General features: G+C 58.3%; 1 protein-coding gene across 21 annotated transcripts in view; it reads right to left on the bottom strand.

The window, feature by feature from the left end:
• EPB41 (erythrocyte membrane protein band 4.1) overlaps positions 1-22,202 on the bottom strand; it is an 86,322-nt gene extending 64,120 nt beyond the window's left edge. For 20 of the 21 annotated variants that reach the window (XM_084300761.1, XM_084300772.1, XM_084300763.1 and 17 more), the window contains exon 1: positions 14,258-14,394. The gene's annotated coding sequence lies outside the window, so the exon portion shown is untranslated. Of the gene's footprint in view, positions 1-14,257; positions 14,395-22,141 lie in introns of those variants that run through there. The other variant, XM_084300766.1, reaches the window with a different exon arrangement.
• Between the last annotated feature and the right edge of the window lie 345 nt (positions 22,203-22,547).

The raw sequence follows: 22,547 nt of genomic DNA, 5'->3' as shown, positions 1-22,547 counted from the left end.
CAGTGCTAAATTCAATCCCAACGATGTCAGGCCAGGGCAGTGCCAGCCTTCTAGGAAAGGGGAAAAAGATGGAGAACATCAAGGGCTCCTCTCCGTGCTTCGATTCTGCTGCCAGCCCACATTTGGGATGGTTCAGCTGAGTACTTAGGACAGCACAAGGTGTCTTTCTAACCCTGAATATATTTAGTATGAAGAGTCTGCCTGCTACCCTGCAGCACCCCTTCTCCTTGCAGGAAGGCAGCCTGCGTACAGGACACAGAGCCAGAAGGCACCACGCAAGGTGCCACGTGGGCCCATCGCGTGCACGACAAAGTAGCCACTCAGAAGCCAAATGTCTGCACTGCTCTGAGTCAGTTATTTCCCATTTGCATTAAAAATATATATATAATTCACTGCTGGGAGCAGCAGAGACTGATTTTCCTTTAAAAGAGAGCACCAACTTACAAGCCCTGCTTCCCAAAGCAGCACCAAAAGCTCCCAGACCCCACACAGGAGGACGCACGGCTGCAGGGTCGCTCTGCGTCCTCTCCACCCCAGCAGAAACTCACCACGTTTCTGACAGGTGGTTTTGGTGCAGGGGGGGCTCCCCGCCTGCCCCCTGATGTTTTTCTAGTGGTGAAGTCAAAGTGCTGCTGGAGCTACAACTGATCAGCCTTTGGTTTCACTCTCCCCAACCACCACTTGTTTGTTTTTTTTTTTGCTAGAGTCACAAGTTTCAGAAGGTGAAACCGCTTCCAAAGCGCCCACCTACCCGCGTTTTTTAGCTGATCTCATGGGTAGTGCACCAAAGGGGCACAGCTCCGTGTTTCCTTGCGCTCCTGCTCGCCATGCCCAGGACAAAGCCCTGGTTGGAAGGGTGACAGCGCGGGGCAGAATCGGGGCTGTGGGGATTTTGCAATTCTCAGCTACGTATGATGAGACCTCACCAAAAAACAACTCCCAGCCGCTCCCAGCAGCAGCCTTAGAGGAGAAATCGAGCTGCAGAAAAAGCAAAATATTAAATCTCACTTTAACTGCAAGCCTCCCTGCCTCGCCAGAGCCTTCCCCCCTGTTCAATAACCTACGGCGTTACAGGAGGAGGATCACCACGTGTCATCAGCGGGTCAGGTGAAATCAAACACCATTTTCAGGAGCTTTTTGTGGAGCTGAGGAGCCAAGATGTACCCGGGGCTGGCAGGAAGGGACAGGCACTGAGCCGAACTGTCCCACCTGAGATGCTAAATGAGACAGAAAAAGCTTGGTCCAGCACGCAGGTGGGGAGAAACATCGGTCCTTGGATGAGCAGGAGAGCAAAGTGCCCGGCAGCCCCCATCCCCGTGGCCAAGGAGGGGATTTCAGCCAATTCCTGGGGAAGGGATGAGGAAGAGGAAGGGAAGGGGAAGGAGACACAGACAGGCGGGAGCTCAGAGCTGATAGCACGGCACGTAAATAAACAGAGGAAGCGTTTGTTGCAGCGAGCATCCCGGTGGCCAGGGGGGAAGCAGCCGCACACGAGACAAAACAAAAAGCTCCACAACAACCCGGCTCCAGAGGAGTTTCTTCCTCCAACACGACACACACGCCAGGAGGGCGACCAGGGAGCTCAGCACCCAGCCCTTCTCCATGCAGCCGCTCCCGGGACTCCTCCTGGCCTCACCTCCCACTGAATTATTTTTCAGGACCCCCCGAGGGCTGAAGGCAGCCGGTCTGTGTGATCAGCTCCGCACCCCGAGCACCGGCAGGAGCCCTCTCCACGTCTGCACACACCGTGGGGGCTGGCAGCACAGGGAAACCCAGGGAAAAGCAACAAATACTGAATCTATATTTTTATCTCCCAAATTATCTTCTCCTCCTGGCTGTTCCTCCTCCCCAGGAAAGCACAGAAGCCCTTAAACCCTCCTTAGAAGCCAGATATCCGAAGTCTTGCTGAAAATAGTCGCTTTCCCCGCAGCCGGGCACCTCCTCAAACCCCAAAAGCTCCTGATCTGCACCCAGAGGAGTTATTTCAGCAGCTGTAGCACAACTTGGGCATTCTGCTGTCATCTTCCACGTGTTCATTCCCCGTCTCCTTCCTGGTTTCTGACTTCACGTGCTTACTTTCAAGTGGGCAGCTGGAGCTAAAAGCAGCAGCAGGGCAGGGGATGGGGACGGTGCCCCCACCTCTGCTCCAGCCCTTGCTCCTGAGCACCCCCAAAGCGCCGTTTCCTTGCCAGCAATCCTTGTCCTGCCTCCTACGAGAAGCTTGGGAGCACATCCTCTGCCTTCAGCCTGTGCTGAGGCACCTTTAGGGTGTGAATATGGGATTTATTGCCCCAAACACACCCACCCTGAGCCCCTCTCCACCAAGCTCCATGCCCAGCACCGCGAGCAGGACTAGACAGCCACGTGCGAGCACAGTTCAGTGTTTAAAACATTTCCTAGCTCAGGCTGCTGAATGTGGACCCGACCATTTGATGTTACCCTCCCACGAGCCCTGCCAGCGACAAACGAGGCTGCCGGGAGCGGCCGCTGCCCGCACGCTTCCCATTTTCTGGGTGAAAAGAAGCAGAAAACTGGGGCATGAACATAAAATATTCCATCACGTCAAAGGGATAAAAGCGAACCACGGCCCTCGAAATTTGTGCTGTGGCCTCTCCCTAAACACCCCCACCGTCTCTCGAGCAAACCCCAAATATCACCGCTCGGTTTTGCTGCCCGTGCACGCTGGCATCACAGAGGAATGTGGGCAGGAATTATCAGCCCTGGTTTTGGGGCCCAGCTGGGACACTGGGAAATAAATAACGCTTGGGGGGCTGCACAAAATGAGCCAGGATTGTCCCCGCTGGTGGCAGCCCCGTGGGTAAAAGCCCCGTCCCATCTTCTGCCTCCGAGGGTCTTGGACTCGGCGATCCGGCCGCAAAGCCGCGTGAGCAGCTTAGTCATTTATTTAACGAAAAGCTTTTAATTATCTCTCTCACACACACGCATTACGCGGGGCGGGGAAGGGGGGGAAATAATCAGCCTACAACCGGCGACCCGCGAGTTCAGGGGAATTGTGTTTTTCACAGAAACGGCCAGCTCGCCCAAATCTGCTGCGCTCAAACCAGGCCCCGAGCTGCAGCCATAATTCGGGGCCGGCTAATTCGGGTGCAAGCACCCAGGGGTGCCCGGTGCCCTCCAGGAGCTCCCGAGTGCAGGTGCTGTGCACTATGTGTGCTCTGAGCACACCTGGAACGCGTTTACACAGGGATCTGGATCACGATCCGGATGAGACTCATCGCCTGCGCCACGCACCCAATGCCCAAACCCTTTTCCTCACCGTGAAAATAATTAACTTTAAAAATAAGCAAAAAAAGAGAGGGATTCCGCAGAATTAGGAGTGTTTGGGTCGCCGGCGTTACACAAGCCACGATTCCTGCGAACACACAGCGAGCGTAAACAACGTCCGAGCGTAAAGAGCCCAGGGATGGTAATCTGGATTAACCGTGGACCTCTCCGCATAATCCACCCGCTGGTGGAGGGCAAATCCCCGCCGTGCCGCAGCCTCCAGCCCTCTGCATCTTAAGGGCCTGCAGCCAAGAGGTGAGGGGCCCGAGGTGGACCCGCTCCGTACGGCCCCCCTGGGCTGTCTACACGGGATTACGGCCAAAACTGAGCCCCGAGGAAGCGGAGCGACCGCTGCAAGGCGTCGCCGAGCCCTGCTGGTGAGCCACACGGGACACAAAGCGGTGCCGACGGCTTCCCCAGGGGGATGCAGGAGACAAAAACAAAATCCGAGCCTGGATGCGCGCAGGCGGCATTTCTCAACGCCAGGGAGGTGGCATCGGGATGAAACAGGGTTAAGAAGAAGCTGGTAAACCTGAAACTGAGTTTAAAAGCACAAAACGGGATTCATAACCAGAACTGATAACGGGATGCTGCAGAGCCCTCTCACTCCAACCCCACCTGCTCCACAGCACGCACCCAGTGCCCAAAACCAAAAGGTTCCCATCCAACAGAGGCCAAATTACCAAATTCCTGCAACTCCAGCCACCCAAGGCTCCCCGGGGACACTGAGCAGCCCCCAGCAGAAACCCCAAAGTGGGACCAGCACCGTCCATCAGCACCGTGCCCGCACACCCGGCCTTAGGGCAGCCCCAGCACCCAAATCCGGCATCGCGGAGCCACCGAGCGCCCCACGGCTCCCAGCCCACGAGCCCTCCCGGCACAGCAGTGCTTCGACGGGTGCTGGATGGGTTCGTAAAGGCTTTACAGGGAAGCAAAGTGCCTCCTGCCTGACATCCCAGCATTTAAATACTCGCTCCACGAGCAGCAAACAGAGCGGCAGGGTGGATTTTTTTGCGCCGCTTTCCAAAAAGCAACCTGAAACGCTGCATCCGTGCACGCGGGCAGCTGGCAGGCGCCTTCCTGGAGATGTGAGTGGTCGGCTCGGAGCAGAAGGAGCCCAAAGCGCTCGGGAAGGGGCTGTGAGGGCTCCTTCCCCATCCAGGCAGCGGTGCCGGGCAGGGGGCTGCCCCCCGCTGCCCCCCGCAGGGATCGGCTTCGCGCTGCTGGGGGCGATTCCAGCACAGGTCCCTCCTGTTCCTCTCACCCAGCCTCACACGAGCAGCAATTTGGGTATTTTCGTTAGGGAACAAAGCTCAGAGCTGTGTGTCACGGACTAGGTTTAACGGTAAGGATCCCTGTGCTCGTCCTGGTGCCGCCTTCGGGAGCGGGTTAGGTCTGCCCAGGACCCCAGCCCTATTGCGGAAGGTTTCGGTGTCAGCCACCGCTCAAATCCCACCAAACATCCCCAAAAACATCGCAGAAACACACCTCAAGGTGCCACAGGTCAGCACCATCCATGCTGGACATTAAAATTAATGTCATGTGCACGGGGTGCCCAGCAAGGAGAACAGCCCCGTTAGCCACCGCCCCAAAACATCGCAGGAAAACCTTTAATGAATTCCTGACCCCATTACGACACCACCACAACACCACAGGGGTCTCAGCCCCGTGCTGCCAGCCCTTCCAGGACGGCACTGAGCCTTTTTACCTTTTTACACTATTTTCTTTCAGTGGGGCTGTGAAATGAGAAGTGAGTGGTCAGGAGAAGCCTCCACGGGACAGCGTCCCCACACATCCCCCACAACTCACGAACAAAACCCGTTCAGTTAGGAAAGCCTTAAAACCCTAAACACTAAAAAGCGAGGGAATACAAAAGCTAGCATCGCGCTGCTGTTCACAAATAGGATTTTTTTTTTGCTGCCCTGTGTTTTTAGCAATATCCCCAGGAATAACCTGATAAGCAAACCAGGACTGGGGCAGACCCCGACACCGCCCCTTCCCGGTATCCAACTCACGGGGACACCGCGGTGCTCCCGGAGCGGGGGGCGGCTGCCTGCCCCTTCCCACCCTGCCACCCAGCTGTGTTGGGGTGGGCAATGGGGTGGACAATGGGGTGGGCAGGGACGTGCAGCTTGCCTGCGGGCTGGGACCCCAGCCCCAATAACACCCCCAGCCCTAATAACACCCCTGGCCCCAATGACACCCCCTGGTACTCCCCAGTCCCAGTAACACCCCCTGACCCCAATAACATCCCTGACCCCAATGGCATCCCTAGCCCTAATAACACCCCTGACCCCAATAACACCTCCTGGTACCCCCAATCCCACTGACACCCTCCGGCCCCAATAACCCCCCCCTGACGCCCCCGACCCCAATAACCCCCCGGCCCCTCGTCCCCCTCCATGACACGCGCGCCCCCGCGGTAAAGGTCCGCGCGCGCGCCCCGTGCACGCCACCCGCGCACACGCCGGGGGGACCTTTACAACGCGAGCGCGCGCGCGCGCCCCCGCACGTGCAGGCAGGCGTTGCGGCAGGCAGGCAGCCCGCGCGCGCGCGCGCTCCCGCCGCGCCAAACCCCGGCGCGCCCCCCCCGGGGTACGCCGCGCGCGCGCGCGCTCCCGCTCCCGCGCGCGCTGACTTACCCGCCCGCCGGCAGCGCGCGCGCGGCCGCCCCCGCCGCTTCTCGCGCAGCGCCTTCGGGGCCGCCCCGAGCCCCGCCGAAGCGAGCCGAGTCCCTCCGAACCCAGCCGAGCGGCTCCGAGCCCCGCCGAGCCGAACCGAACCGAACCGAGCCGAGCTCCTTCCGAACCCAGCCGAACGCAGCCGAGCCCCGCCGGGAGCCGCTCGCCCGCCCGCCCGCCCGGTGGCTCTGCCCCCGGCCCCGCCCCCACCCACAACACTGTAGTAAGTTCCCATTGGCCGAGCTCAGGGGGCGGGACGCCAGCGGCGACCTGTGATTGGTGCAACGGAAAGGGCGGCTGGCGGGGAGGGCGGGGGGAGCGGGAGCGCCCCCTCTCCCCCCCCCCCTCTTAGCCCCCCCTCCGCGCGCTCTCCCCTCAGGCCGGGCCGCGCAGGGCGCGGAGCCCGGCACGGGCGGGGCAGGGGCGCGCACACGGCTTGGGGGGGAGTCCAAGAAGGGGGGCGATTTTCCGCTGGGAGCTGACTGGAAACGGCCCGGAACGGGCAGCGAGGGGCTGGAGGCGGCGGTGCCCGCCTGTAGTGCTCGGTGGGAGCGGGCCCCGTGCCCCTCAGTGCCCTGCACGGTAACGGCGGCACCGTCCCAGCGCCCGAGCGCTCCTCATGAGGAGAAACGGCTCAGCTCCAACCTGAATCTCCCCCGGCACAACTCGAGGCCAAAAGGGGTTCAAGGAGAAAACCATTTTGGGGCAGGGGGATTTGAACCTAGGCCATAGCAGCTCTTCCACTGGGAGCAGAAAAAAAAAATAAAAAACCAATATAAAACCACACACACAACCTCTTCTGCATATGGAAGCACCACCGTCAACAACACGCTTGTGCTGTGAATTTCTGGGTTAGCTTCTAGCTTCTTCCTTCCTACACAGCCCCAAACTGACCTCTGAAATCCCATAGGAAGTAATGGAAATTTCTTAAATTCTTCCCTATAAGCACAGTTTGCCCTGTGCCAAGCCAAGATTGCAAATATTTAAAGAACTCTCCCAGTTGCAGCTGGTTTAGGTCACTTTGTAAGAGTCACTTAGAGACCGAGAATTATTTTAATAAGTCAGGATTTCTTGGTATTCGGCTGCTGCATATAGGAATCGGGAAAGGAATTATATTCATTTTAGGCATGCATTTGTAGTCTCTAAGGCAGGAGCCATTCCTTGAAAGCTGAAAGGCCGTTTTGCGAGTGCTCGGATCCTCAGGGACTTGGTCAGTGCCAATCCAGAGGGTCACAACAGGAGGAGGCAGGGGACCCTGCCCTCTGGTCATTTAATGGGCACGCAGCTCCTAAATCCACGCTCCAGCATCTTAGCAGCATCTAGACACCAGATTAACACCAGCTGAGCTAAGTTCTTCATAAAAAAAAATCCTTTGTAAGGTGATCCGATACTCTGTAGGGCCCCTGCAGGGTGCACGGCTGGTCGGATTCGTGCATTAATGCACAGTTATAAAACGGGGCTCCCAATTTATGGCAGTGCCGGTGAACGCTGTGTTAAAACCATTACTGCCACCAATAATAAACTGCACGGGGCTCTCCTTACCCCGAGGAGCTTCTCTAAACGAGGAATTCCCAGTCTGAACAAAGGAACCGAGCATCGCTCTGGTATTGGTTTTCCCTCCCCCAAAGCAAGCAGAATTTAGGGTGAAGAGAAACATTCGGGATTACTCCAAGCCCTCGGAAAACAAAGAAATTAAGCTGGTCAGGGGAATGATTTATACACCACTGCTCCAAGCGAGCTGGTGGTGTGCACATTGTATGTCCATGCGTACACACAATAGGCTCACCGGGTTTACGTGCTACGTTCACACACTTTGCTAGCCAGTGAGCGTCTCAAAGGCGGCAGCGGCCATTTCACAAGAGCAAACAAGGTGGGAGGAGAGCAGGTGGCTCGGTTGTGCCAGCACTGGCCCTCTGCCCTTGGCTCCTCTTCTGAGATTTGCTGTCACCATCAGCAGTGCAGATCTGGCCGATAGCAGACAGCGAGAATGAGGTGTAAAGGAAATCTGCCTTCAACTTCACGAGCTTTGTTTTTGTGTGAAACAGCGATCGGGACCAAAGATAGCTCAGGTAAATAATTCACCCAGAAGGAAGGGGCGCTTCAGCTAGCGCTGCCTTTCTCAAGTGCTCACCTCTCGGTTTTAGCATGCGAAGCGGGAGGCACAGCAGGATTCAGCGCCAGAAAAAGCCTTCTAGCAATTTGCCTCCGACTGACTGAACTGCAAACTCGAGAAACGCTCCCAGAGACACAGAAACTGCTGCAAAGCGTGTGCGCAGCCAAGGCAGCCCGGCGCATCCACGCGCAGCCCGCTCCCCATCAGGTATTGCCACCGAGATTAAATCTCCACCAGCCTGCTGTGGCACCCTCCCTCTCCAAACCCAACAGTCAATTCATTGTTGAGCAGGCTATCACAGGGACAAACAGCACCCTCCGTAATTAAACGGACTCAGTGCCTGGTATTGTGAGCCCACTCGGTGTTCTGGCAGCTAGTCCCGAGTTTTGCTAAATCCTGCTGCTTCTCCATAGCCTTTTTTTTCTGTGTGGTCCCCTACCGGAGAGTTTTCCCCTTTTTTTCCCCTCTCAGTTACAGGAGCTGTGCCATTTAAAGGCTGTTGTTGCAAAACAAAAAGCACATGTTCTTGCTTGTGGGGACGAGAAGCCAGTTGCTGAGCCGCTGTGGCTGCTTGGAACCAGGCTGGGTTACGTGGGTGCCCTCTGGGGAGACGGGGAGGGCAGAGGGGAACAGCAGACAGCGAAGCCTGTACACCCTGGGACTCCTATCCCACCCAGAACCTGGTTCATTTAAGCTCCCATCATGGGTTTCATTGATTTGCATGAAGTTCATGTTCATCTGAGTCCGTGTCTTGCTACACAGCAGCCTCGCTCCAAGGAGGAGGAGGAATAAGGCAGACGAAGAGGAGCAGCAGCTCTCCCCAGGCTGCATGCCAGGACAGGGAACAGCTCCCTGGAAAGTCAGCCTTGTTCCAGGGCTCAGAGGCAGCGTGTAAAGCACGGTTCTGCCAAGATGCACCGCATAAAGATTAGAGGAGGTCAGCTGCAGATCGCAGGATCAAGTTTTCATACGATGAATGTTTCTATGTTGAGAGAGAAATATTTTCCCCCTTCAGTTTGGGTAGGAAGTGTTAAACATACAAGAGGCTGCACTTAGAGTATCTAGAAAGTGCTTAAAACCCCTGGGGAATAGATTAGAAGCCATGCTGTGAATAGAGCTAGCACAGGCTCAGGAAAAGGCAGAATTGGTGTGGCATGAGCCCGAACTCCAGAAACAGCCCGAGAAACAACCAGCACAAGAGAGACAGCGGCATTTCAAGCATTCACCAATCTTCCATTGCCTAACAGTCTTAGTGGAAAGAAGACAACCAAAAATAGAGGAGCGGGCTCATAGGCAGTGCTCGATGCCCCAAATAAATTCCAGGAGATGCTGCTGGAAACCCCGGAGTTTGGGCAGCAGGAGGACGTTGGAGCCCCTGTGCCAGCCTCCTCCACCAAGCACCAACAGCTCGGCCGGAGCCGCAGCTGTGGCTTCAGCAGGGGACAAGCTCAGCTATGCAGCCTTTGTTGAAATAAACCCAAAAATAACAGTTAGTGCCACCTAGGGACCAGAGCTCAGGCAGGGAGACAGAAGAGCCACACCACAAACAAAGGACGTCAGCGGCTGATGCACTCCCCGCACGGCTGAGGAGTCAGGCTGCAGCACGGAGAGGCTCTGCCCTGGTTAAATAACACCGGGAAGGCACCCGGGTAGGTGAAGCTTTCACAAAAGGTTGCTGAAGCGCGGATTTAACTCCGTGCTGCTGCTCTCCCAACCCGGGCAGAGCATCGCTTGGCTCCCAGACACCCCGAGCTCCTTGGTGCAGCTGGCGGAGGGCAGCGATGTTTCTAGCTGATGTTCCTAGCTCAGCATTTATGTAAGAGCGGCGTCGATCTAGCAGTAAGACAGAGCCCTCGTCTGCACAACACACCCCGTGTAACCAGGAGGCCAGGTGGCAAACTCCTGCAATGAATTTCTCCTAGTGCGAAGCCAGCTCTAGACACCTGACTGCAGTTCGTGATGGGGCTGGACCTGCGGACAGCGAGGGATATCTGGCAAGAGCCAACATTTATTTAACCAAAGAACTTTGCTACAGAGAGCAAACACAGCTTCTGAGCAGAGCACAGGCTGCCTCCCTGCTCACAAACACGAGCTAAAGCTCTGCACCGCCTCGTCCAGCGCTGCTTCCCCTACCTGCTATCTCCTTGGACCTTGCAGGGTTTGTCTTAAGCTACTAACTGGATCAGATTTGTCACCCCGAGTCCTTTCCACAGATGATCCCACAACCTAATACAGCATAGCCAGCGTCTGCTGAGAGAGGCATTTCTGCAGGTGCGCAGTGATTAATTGGTGCACATTTCCATATCACAAATAAAAAAGACTTCTCGGCTTGGTTGAAACGCAGTGTATTAACCTTTGAAACTGGCAGTCATGGATACCGGCTTCAAAAAGATTAATATCAATAAGACAAAATCCCAGAGGATAGCATCGCACTGCTGCCAGTTTTTCTGGAGCTTTACAAAATAAGGCGTTTTGAGACTTCATTTAAGGTCGTATATTTCCACGTTTGTTTTATAAAGAAAGCCCCAAGCTGTTCAGATTTATGGGCAGAACCCACGGGCTGGGGGCAGGGGGAAAGGGGAAACTGGAACTCGAGGAAAGCTGTGGGTACGTATGGACAGACTCGGAGGAAGGGGCAGGAGCCGTGCTTCATTTGGGCTGCTGCCACTGCCACGGCTAATTGCTGAGAGCCGTCCTCTGTGAGAAAGGTTTGTTACCGAAATAAATCACACAGCTCCGTTAGCTCAGAGCATTTTGCAGGTCCACGGAGGCACAGCTGCAGGATAACACAGGGCATGCAGTAAATCTGAGCGAGGTGCAGCAGCCGCTCGGGGATGCACGGAGCCAGCCCTCGCCCCTGCGTTCTGCCTCCACCACGGACTGCATCAGAAAGGAGCTCATAATCATTAAGCTGCCATCTTTTATTTCTAATTATTTGTCTCCACAGCAGGGTTCCTGCAACCATCAAGTACAAGGGAAGCAAGTCTCAAAGGAGTAACTGTTTTGAAGAGGGCTCGCAGCTGCCACCACATGAATGGCTCTCCAAGAACAGTGGCAACTGCTACGCGCTGCCCACAGGGCCGGGGGAAAGCATCCCTGTTTCGGCTGCTTTTCAGTGTTGATTTTTAGGTCAACGAAAACAGCTTTTCTTATGCAACAAGGCACACAGAAAGCCCACTTGCTTTGAGTTTTCGCTTTCATTTAATTAGATGGTAATTCAGAAGGCAGCACTGCTATTCTGAACACCACAATGAGAACGATTTCACTGCCTTACAAAGCGCTGAAGTAAAACCACCGAGCTAAGCCAGCCCCAGAACCTGACACCGCTTGGGATTCTGATAGTCTCTCCTGACAGAGGGGGACAGGGAAAGGGATACCCTGCTGCCACGTTTCCAGGAGAGATTCAAAGCAGAAAATGTCACTGGAAGGCAGAAAAGCAGGAGATCTGATTTGTTCTTCCTCTTTGAGCTACACTGGAAATAAAAATCATGGAAAATCCCAAATTTGTTGAACACAACGTCTGTTCAGCAGCTCCATATAGCAATAAACTTCTCTAGGAGAAGAATATTCAATAATTAAGCAAGAGACAAATTATTTCCTAAGCAGATAAACACTGAGATCCCACCATACAGCTCCCAGTATCACCAGCGCCAACGTACAGGACACGACCCAGCAGCAGGCAGGCAGCAGCCCCGCTGTGCTTATCACCTCCCTTATGACAAACAGCTCTGAACATTTTTTTTCCCAGACATCTTGCATCGTCCCTGACCTCACTTAGGATTTCCTGACAGGCTTCACATGATGGCAACGTATGTGAATCTCAGCTTGAAGGTCAAGCACGCAGCCTCAGACATCGCAGGCTCCTCTTGCACTTGCATCCTCAGCATTTTTCGCCGTGGTTTCTGCCCTCCAGCTCCTCACAGCATGGAAGAAGCTTCACAGAGGCTGCTGGTGTGTTACTTTTAGGATCAATACCCAATGCTCTTATCAGGCTAGGAGAGAAGATTCCCTCCCTACAGCTCCCATGCATTTTACGTTTACCTCAGAGGTAAGCCAGGCTTAAAGATGGAAAGGCAACCTGAGCCAGCTGATTTCTCTGCTGGGTGAAGGTCAGGGCTACCCCTGATCCAGTGAAACTGGACCACGCAACCTTTATCTTTGCCATCTCTAACAAAGTACCACTTGGCCTTCTTGCTTGCTGACCAAGATTAAGACCAAGTGCTCATCAAGCAGCAGATTTCATCCAGTATCAGGCTCAAAACCCCAAAAGCTTATAAGCAGCAGGACACGGAAAGCCTCTGCCCTCTGTGCAGTACACGGTGAGCAACAGACTGCTCATGCAGACAGAACGCAGGGAGACTGCTCCAGGGAGAGCAAAGCAGGGGTTGTTCAGCTGTCCCCAGGGAAGAAATTCACCCCTGACCAGAGACAAGATATTTCACCATTCACACACAGAGATCTACACCAGAAACAGCTTCACTCTGCACCAACCATCAAGGACACTTTATTTTTCAAAGTGTTGCCTTCTCAAACAGCTCTGCAGTAGCAGTACTGCCCTGCACGGTCCCTGCTGCACTCCTGATGCAGGGCACACGAGATGCACGCACGGTGCTGCATTCACCACGTCCCGCTGCAGGTAAGTAGGTAAACCAGGCAGCCCTGAGCAAAAAACACAGCTGCGAGGTACTGGCAAGCTGTCACACTGTGCTGAGCGTGTCCTGAAGATCTGTGTCCCCTCGTGCAGTCACAGCCACTTGCATTTTGCCCCAGATGCCGGCTCCTGGCCGGCACGAAGCCAGCCTGCAGGTAAGCCTTTTGTGCGGGGGCGTGCTGTTCTGCATTCAAATGACTGCTCGGGGGTTGGATGGGAGCTCGGCACCTCTGATCAAGGCAGATTCTCTGGTTAATTAATTATCCTTCTCTCAGAGGCTTGGTAGCAAAGAACAGCTCATTCAGAACAGGAGACAGCCACTCGGCTTCTAAATATAGGGCTTCACTTACTTCTGGGTACGAACAACAGGTTTATACTTGGATTTGATTCATCTCCTGCCCTCCCCTGTGAGGCATGGTGTAATAATGCTGAGTTAAGAATAAAGCAATCTGTTCCCAGCACCTTCCCTGCCTTCCCTTCAAGTCTCACCAGTGGCTGGCAGCGTACCAAGCGGCGGGGCAGGAGCGGAGCTGCTCTGCACACACTCGGTCCTTTCCGCCGCTGGGAGAGGAGGCGATACCACAAGGGGTGGGGAGAGACAGGCAGGAAAGGGGGAAGCTTAGCAGTGGGATGTTTTGCACTTCTGAAAGAAGAAGTCAGTTAAAAACTTCGAAAGCCTCCAGAGATAATCTCACCGCGTCCAGAGAACCAGCTGTACCCAAAGAGGCTCCTTCCTTTCCTCCTCCACGCACACCCGCCTTTATTTTGTTATTTTAGGTTTTAACAGCACCTCGCAGCCAGGCGCAGGGGTAGGCATCGACCCCCTGCTGCAAAGCCACAGGAATCAACCCCACCAAGATGGTTTTCCCCCACGCAGAGAAAGATCTCCGCAAATGCCTGCTGCAAACATCAGTGCCCACTGCTCCAAGCTCGACGTGCATTTCCCCTCCTCTCCTGCCAGAAGGGCCTCGGGCTGCTCCCTGTACCCTGCACGCACATCTGCAGGTTTGCAGAGGGGAAGCCAGCCCAGAGCTGGGCTCCAGCCCTCAGAGAGCCTCTTACACAACCACAGCACAGATTTACCATCAGCAGCTCTCAGGAGGAATCTGGGGAGAAACAGCGAGTGCTGCTTTCCGCTACCAGGACAATTTTCACTTCCATTTCCTCGCTTGCTGGTGCTTAGCGTGCTGCCAGCACGGGGTCAGCGCCCAGCAGGCCAGGCTGGCAAGAACAACTGCTGCTGGGGGTTTCTACATCCTACAAAGAGCCTGGAAATTGCTAGATAAAATGCTTGTAAGTGCCCAAAACATTAACACATGCACGTACACACACACGATAAACCCCATTCTTTGTTAACAGACACCCCAACACTGCAGAGTTTAAGGCAGAAGGAACAAGTGGGCTCATTATTTAAGCCCAAGTGATCGGTAGAGTTTAAGGCAGAAGGAACAAGTAGGTTCGTTATTTAAGCCCAAGTGATTCCTTCCAGCTGCTTCCCCCCGTTGCTCTAACGAGGCAGGTACTTACCCAGAGATGAGGCAGCCGGGCAGACCACGGCGAGGCACCGCAATCCATCATGGGGCAGCGGATGGGAGAGAAAGAAGAAGAGACACTGGTTAATAAGCAGTTCCAGCCAAATGCAAAAACCCCCAAACACGCCAGAAAAATCCCTCCAGCCGCCCAGCCAGAGCTCACACCTGTACTCGACACAAGCGCCGCGGCAGCGTTCGCGTAAGCGAACTTGAGCGTCTGACTTTTCCCAGAACAGAAGGTGGAACCGGACGTTCACGTTGGGCCACTTCTTAGAAATGTAAACACGAAGCAGGGAAGGGGAAAAAAAAATTAAAAAAAAAAAAATCAGCCTGGCGTTACTTAACGCTGATAATGCAGCGAGCGGTGACGCCGACGTCCCGTGTCCGGCACCAGGAGGTGCGCGGGGCGGCACGGCCCCGGCACGGCCGAGCTGGAGCAGGGGAGAGCTCTGGCCGAGGCTGCAGACCGGCTTCTCTGGGGCCGTGCAGTTCCTCCAGCCTTGCATAACTTCTCTTTTAGACCTCACCAGGCAGGGGGTGGACGCACAGCGTGCCTCCGGCCCCAACTCCAAAGGGCTTCAGCTGAGCCCTCTAGTGGGCTTTAAAAACTCAACAAAACACCCACAGACCTAATTTAATTAACGCGCTGCCAGAGGCCTCTAAACCCTAATCCTCTCAACAAAAGGATCATTAACTAAATGAAGAGATCCAAGAGAGCAACGGGTCCCTCGGCCACAGCCAGCCGGGCTGCGTGCTCCAGTGGCACACGCCGGGGCCCACCAGGGGCTCCGAAATGTGGCTCGGTCCTCGGCCCCAGCAGGACCCAGCCAAGGAGCTGCTCAGACACGAGGCACAGCCACGGGCACACACAGCAAAGCTCACGGCATGCACGGGATGCTCAGCACGATGCCACGCCAGAGGGACACACAGAAGTTCATGCTTGCCCTTCGGGATGTGTCCATGGGACATCACACCCGCCACACCATGCTGAAGGTCCCTGGGCTGTCATCTCCAGCGAGACTGAAGCCCCCAACAGCTGGAGCAGGAGGACTTGGAGCCGGGGCACTGGTTGTTTTTAGGGATTTATTTTTAAGGGTTATTATCCATTGGTGTGGAGAGCCTGGCGAGCAGGTGAAGAGCTCTCCTTTCCAGAGGCAGCCTCGGCCCTTCAACTGAAGGCTGGGAATCACCTCCACCTCGTCCATCCCGCCAGCAGGAAGGGTTTTCCCCACAGCAAGAGGCAAGGTGTACGTGGGCAGAGAAATTTACAGCATGCAAGGGTGCAGTCTGTTAAGGTACAATTAGGGAGAAGGATTTGAAGTCCAAGGTTCCCAGCCCACGATTTGCCCCAATGGGATGGAGATGGAGATGTGGATTCGCCCCCTGCAGATGTCTCTCTGAAAGCCACCTCCAGTTTCCGAGCCACACGTGGGACCCAGAGCACCGTGGCTGCAAGGAGCACACCCACGAGACTGCTCATTAGCAGGGTGAACAGGAGCAGAAGAGCTTAATTACAGGGCAGGGACCGTTCCCTCTGGGTTCGTGTGTCGGTGGCAGCCCCACGGGACGGGTGCTCCTCGACAGAGCCGGGCCCTGCAGCAGCCTCTGCCCGTGCCACACACAGGGCCCACGGTCACCAGGAGCCCGGTGTGGCTCCTGTGGCAGCTGCAGAGCCTCAGCCCATGGGTTGAGAACCCAAAAGGAGGAGGACTTTGGGCATTGCTTGCTAAAAACCTCCTGGCAGCAGCAGCCTGCACGGGTCTCTTTGGAGAGGCTGCTGCAGCCCACCTGTAGGTACCGGTACCTGGTTTTGGAGCTACGGGTGAGCGCTCCTGTCTGAGGAGCTCAGTCTCAGCAGGAGCTCCTAAAGCCCAAAGCCGAGCTCCAGCCGTGGTGCTCACCGGGGCAGGGGCTGCAGCAGCTGCTGGCAGGGCAGGCTCGCACCCCAGAGGCTGCTGCAGCCCGAGGCTGGGCTTTTAGGATGGCCAGGAGGTGTTTCAGCACGCTGCCTCTCCCAGACCAACGCAGCCTGACCTGGAGAGACCTCACAGTCCCCTAGGCACCGTCTCAGAGCCTCGCTGGAAAGCATTCGTGCAGACCCCCATCTTCAGTACATGCGTTTTGGGGACAGACGCTGACACGTGGAGGCTTCCTCGCCTGAAGGGGCAGCACGACTGCTCCCAGAGCTAATGAGGCTGTCCTGCGCTGACCCAGGGCAGTTTTCAACAGACACAGAATAAACAGTCCTCTCCGCGTTGGCCTCCTGGAATAAATCCCAAGAGCTCCCGTCTCCCCGGCCCAGGCATGAACACAGATGGTCGCGGAGATTAAAACATGGAGAATTAACAGCCCCGTGCAAATGAGCTTCTTCATCCAGCCCAGCACTGCCAGGTGGTTCGAGTGCAGCGCTGGGATACGGTCACCGAGCTTTGCTGAGCTCCAACAGCCCCAAATTCAGCAGCACTGGGGCCAGAGAGCCGGGAAATTCGAAGGCAGTTGCAGGGGAAGCGAGATGGAAACTGCCAGAGCCGGGCAGCTGCAGAGCCACATCTGCCTCCTGCTGCAGCGCTGGGGGAAAAGCTCCAGCACCAGGAAAAAGGAGCACGGACCCATCCTGCGCTTGGCTCGCTTTGTGCTCTCCCACCAAGAGCCAGCTTGGATGGATCAAAGAGCACCATGAGCCGCGTGTGACCACGAGGGCTTCCCCGGGGCGCTGCGGGCTGGCAGCAGGCGGCCAGGGAAACCCAGAGGGGCCCTGCCACCGTTCCTAGAAGGAATCTGTCAGCACTGCGCACCCGGCAAGGATCGGACCAGCACATGTGGCTGAGCAGCATTCCTGATCCGGGTAACACGTGCCAGGCTGCCTCCGGTGGGGACACAGCCCCGAGCCCGCTGCCATCCCCAGCGCCAGCTCCAAACCCATTTTATTTTCCCTCAAAACCAGGCGAACAGTCGGGAAGGAGCGCGCTTCTCGCCCAGCCGCCAGGCGGTACATCTCAGGGACAGCTCTCGGGTTAGGCAACGGCTCACCCCGCTGCATTTTCTATTAAAAGCCCTCGCTCTGCATCCAAGGAAATCCCCAGGCGGCACCGACCCCATCTGCCAGCCCGCAGCGGGGCCTCACGGCCGCAGATTGGAGGCAGCCACCCCGTGCCATACGGGGGAGGCTGATCTCCACGGCGGGCACGCGTGCCTCCAGCTCAGCACCAGCACGGCCGCACCGAGTCACGTTCCAGCCCAACGTGGCTCAGGGCCAGGCCAGCTTCTGCCTCTGCTCCTTGTCTGTTTGGCCTTCCAGCTCGTGCAGATGCACAGAGGAGACTCAGGACGGGCACTCGCCCTGATACAAGCCCCTAATTCAGGGGGAGAGCTCCCCTGGGTTTTGAAATGCCAAGAAATGCTTACCCCATCTCCAAGGACTTTTAGAGAGCAGGTACAGAAACACAAGCCCCTAAAGGCCGGTGCTGCCTGGCAAGCAGCTAAACCATCGCTGCAATCTGGGGACAGCAACCAAGCAGGGGCCAGCTCGCAGAGGCAGCCTTTAAAGGCTTTGATGCAGCTGCTGTAACAGCCAAGGGCTGCAACGATGCTCCGGGCACTGCTCCACTGCAGCTCCCAGCCACGCCGAGCAGGGCTCAGCACCAATACCAGGTTTGCCAGGCTGCGAGCAAGCTCTGAGCTGCTCTACACCTCCCAGGAGGCTGCAACACCTCCAACACACCGCCGTGGCAGCGGGGTCCCTCTGGAGACTCGCAGCACACGTCCAGCCTCACGCCCCCTGCTCAAATCCCGCTCAGGTCAAGCGTGGCCAGATGTAGTTACCTACACGAGGGGAGCCAGAGGCTGCCTCTGATCAGGGGATGTGTTTGTGCCGTCAGGCCTCGGTTCCTCCTGTTTTGCTGCTTACTGGGATGCCAAAACTGGGCGCTTGCTAAATGGACCAGCAGGAGCTTAGCCTCGTCCCTCGCCACCAAACAAGACTTTCTCAGGAGCTGCAGGGAAACGCCGGTTCCTTAGTCACCCATGTACAAACAGGAGCAGAGAGCATTTTAATAGGATTCATTAATTTAATTGAATAGTGCAGAGGACGTCAGTGGCTTTATTTGTGCTGGCGAAGGGCGTTAGGATGAGCCAAGGGAAGAGCAGGGGCAGGCCCTGCAACCCGAACCACTCCTGAGGGGCCGGGCGCCACCGAACCCACAGGCTGGAGCAGGGCTGGGTCGCTTTCCAAGCTCCCTTCCAACCTCCCCTCCTCAAAACCCCCAGCGAGGGACAGCTCCAGAGCCTTCCCTCCCCGAGGACAGCACAGGGTGAGGCTTGGGCGACACAACCCCATTTCCCCTGGCCCCTTCTGCACCCGACCAGGCTCAGCACGGGGGCCCAGCTGGTGCCTGTGCGTGCACCGCTCCCGGCGCTCCACAGGCACAGCCGATGGTTCAGGCTTTTCTCCAGGGGTATCGGGAGGGGACAGCAGACAAACCATGTTAATTGGATAGACGAAGAGTCCTCTGCAGCCCTATAAAGCTGCGAGCAGCTGCTCAAAACCTCTTGTGAGCAACAAAAATAGTTTCATCTAAGGAGCCAGGCGTGGATTAAACGCCACAACCCCTTTTCTTTCCACTAAGCGCAGCTCTCCCCGTTGCAGCCCCAAAAAATAAAGAAAAGAATCAGAGCTACAGACCCAACCAGGAAGTTCAGCAAACTCAGAGCAGCAACAATAGCAGGAGGATTTTCCAGGCCTTCGAGCTTGTTTTGCAAGTGCCAGGTTATGTAAAGCGCTGCCTTGCCTTGCCGAGGCCAGCTGGCACCGCACGGCGGGGGCTCGCGCAATGCCCACTGCTGGGATCCCCGCTCGGGCACCCTCCACCTCAGCTAGCATCACTTTTCATTTCACGTGTAATTGCTACGTAATTAATCACCTTCCTGGGGTCTGGGTTTGCCTTCCTAGCAGCCTGCCCAAGCACAAGGTCCCAAGGAGCTGCCCTGGAAGATGAACCTCCTCTGCGGCCACACGGCAGCTCCGCCGCGCTGTGCCTGGGGCGATGCGATGCTCCCGACACGCAGCCAAACCCTCGCTGCCAGCGGGGATCCACCGGAGGGGTGAGTGGTTATCGCTGCACGCGTCCTGCGGGAAACAACCCAAAGGCTCAGCTCGTTGCACGCTCAGCGCCCTGCCGGGGACCAGCTGGGAAAAGCCCAGAGGCACCCCCGAGGCAGAGGGACCACAGCACGATCCCATCAGCTGCGGCTCCTCCCGGCAATGTCATCGTACCCCAGGCATTTGCTTAATTGAGACCTAATGAAGTTCAGAGATCTATTGTGGGCCTGACAGGGGAGCAGCTGTGCCCCTGGACCCGGCCGCATCTCCAGGGTGAATCAGCAGCAAAGCCCAGGCCGGGATGCTCCGGGCAGCCGCCACCCGCTCAGCCCTGCAAACTCAAGCCCCCGCTGCTCCATCAGAGCCAAGGAAAGAAAATGTTCTGTTCATCAGCAGCCTCTAGTGGGGAAAAGCAGGCAGATGAGCCGGCTGCTCAGTATGGACCCTGCTAGCCTTGGGGCATGGAGATCCACAGAGCCCACCCTGATGGGATGGGACAGGGCAGCTCGGTCCCGATGCTCAGGGTGGAGGGGACTGCAAGGTCAGAGAGTTGAGCCTTTAGCGTCACAGCCAGCACCAAGGGGACATCCCCAGGGCCAGCTGCCCCTGTGCCGGTCCCAGCTGAGCAAGCAGGCTGCAGCACCTCCCTGCGAGGCCTGACTCAGCCCCACACAAGTCACTGGGGGAAGCAAAACGCCCAGAAGGGACCGCTGGGGGACCCGGAGCCTTTCTGGGCAGCACAGGGAACGGGAAGCCTCCAGGTGGTGGTGGGTGAGTCCATCCCCCCTCCTGACTCACGCTGCAGGCAGCTCCCACACCTCCAGCCCACGGCACCCAGCGTGGCCAAGAGCTGCCTTTAACCCCAAACCCGCAGCTTTCAGCCCCTTCCCACAGCCAGCCGTGAAAGTTAAAACGCCGCCCCAAAAGCGGGATGCTGCCCTGCGGGGTAAAGACCACCAGCAGCCCACTCTCCTCCCGGGGAACGGCCACAGAAGAAGCTCAGAAAAAAGCTGTGGGGTATCTGATCTGTGACCTCTGCCTCGGAGAACCACTGACACCGCTCGCCCTCCTGACCAGCAGCAGCCGGGGACGCAGGGCGCAGCGCCGCAGCTCGCAGGCAGTTCCCACAGCAGCCAGGCTGCGCGCCGGGAGGCGGCGGCCGCTCCGAGCACGTCGCAGAGCGGCCCCACCGCGGATGAGAAGGCACTTTCCGTCTCGGCAGGGTTTCAAACCCTCTGGAGAAGGCCTGGGGATGCTGTTAAGGGAAGGGGAAAGCACAGCGTGCAGCCGGGGGAGGCTCGAGCCGCCGGCAGAACAGCTCGAGCCCAGCCGTGGGGAAGGAGTTGGATGCGCGGAGGAACTTCTCGCTGCTGCTAACTCCCCGTTTCCATCACGACTCGCAGAGGCAGCACGTGCCCAGCGTCGGGTGAGGAACAGGAGGGACCACGGCGCTGAGCTAAGCTGGGGGAGAACGCCTCTGAGCAGGACCCGGCACTCAGAGAGGAGCCGCGCACCCGAGGGGGGCAAAGGGCCCCGCTTCCACCCTACCCGAGCTCTGCCTGGGGGGGCAGGCCCAGCAGAGCTGCACACCCGCGGGCACACACAGGGTGAGGGCAGGATTACACAGCACAGGGAACCTCAGCCCCGTGTCACCTGAAACTCTGGCACGGTCGCAAGTTACTCCCACGACTAACCCGGTTACCCAGCGGAAAGAGGACACGGAGGGGAGCAGCAGCACCGGCCCCGGCCGTGCCTCTGCTAAAGCCTCAAGGCCGGCGCAGCAGAGGGCAGGGAGGGTTTCGGGGAGCACCTTGCACGACCCCAACTCGCTTCAGCGCAGGGAAGCAGAGGGCTGGCAGGGATCCCTGCCCCTCCAACCTCCCCATCCCGGCCGTGCCCCCCAGCTCTCCCCACCTTGGTGCAAGGGGACACGAGCGCGCCCCGTGCCAAGTCACGGCCCCGTGGCAAGGCTCCTCTCCGCACAGCGTGACCCGACGCAGGGCACGGCACCGGCCCCCTGCCACCAGCCCCGTGTCGAGCAGGGCCCAGCACCGCCCGGTCCCCACGCAGCACCGGGCACCCCGACACCGGCCCCGGGGGAGAGCCTGGGCGTGAGGCAACCCCGCGGCACGGAGGCGGCTGCGGCGCAGCGGCGAGCCAAGGCACACCCCCCCCATTGCAACACAGCCCTAAAGATAGCGACGGGCCCCGGAGAGCCCCCACCGGGCACGGCCACGGGAACGGCCCCGCGCACGGAGGAGCCGTGGGGCTGGCGGCGGGGGGGGCGGGGACAGGGACCGGCGGGACACGGGGAGGGGACAGCGCGGCCTGGAAGGGGAAGCGGGGAGGCGAAGTGCCCCGGGAGAAACCGGGCGGCGGGGCTCGAGGGCAGGCAGCGGGACCGGGGCACCGCGAGGGCACCGGGGGGGCACCGGGGGGGCACCGGGCACCCGGCTACGGGCATAGATAGGAGGGTGCCGGGGGGGGCAGCGCTGTGCAGCCGGAGCCGGGCAGGGGAAGGACCCCGAGGGGGGACCCCGAGTTTGGGGAGGGGTCGTGGGGCTGCCCCCGGCACCCCCGGGATCTCCCCGCGCTCACCGGGACCCTCCCGCAGCTCCCACCCCGCGCCCGGCCCGGCCCCACCGGGGACCCCCCCACCACGGGGGGCACCCCCCGGCCCCCTCCGTCCCCGGAACTCCCCCCGGTCCCTCCCAACCCCCCCCTGTTCCCGGACCCGGACCCCCACCCCCGTTCCCGGACCCCCCCCGTCCCCGCCGTTACCGGCCCGGGGCCGCTCCGCTCCGCGCTGCCTCCACCTGCGCCGCCGGCCCCGCCCCCGTGACGTCACGGCGCGCCACGCCTTCCCGCGCCGCCGGGCCCCGCCCCCTCCGCCGCAAGCCCCGCCCACGACACCCGGGGGGCGGGGCTGCCGCCGCGGCGCTGCAGTGGGCGGGGCGTGCAGGTGGCGCTGTGACGTCACGGCGCGAGGGGTGGGGGGGGGTGTCCCCGAGAGGGGCGCGGGGCTCCGAGCGCCGCCGTGACGTCGCCGAACCATATAAGGAGCGGAGCGCGCGGGGATCCCCCCTGGGTCTCCCCCGGGGTCCTCCCGGCCCCTCCCCACGCGGGGGCCCGGCGGCGGCCTCCCAGCTCCGGCCTCTGCCAGGGCACCAGGCTCGGGGAGGTTTTG

Source organism: Netta rufina, assembly GCF_964035555.1.
Source record: "Netta rufina genome assembly, chromosome: 23".
In the NCBI taxonomy this organism is placed as follows: domain Eukaryota; kingdom Metazoa; phylum Chordata; class Aves; order Anseriformes; family Anatidae; genus Netta; species Netta rufina.
The sequence above is the reverse complement of the archived record's forward strand: the minus strand, read 5'-3'. Positions and strand labels throughout refer to the sequence as shown.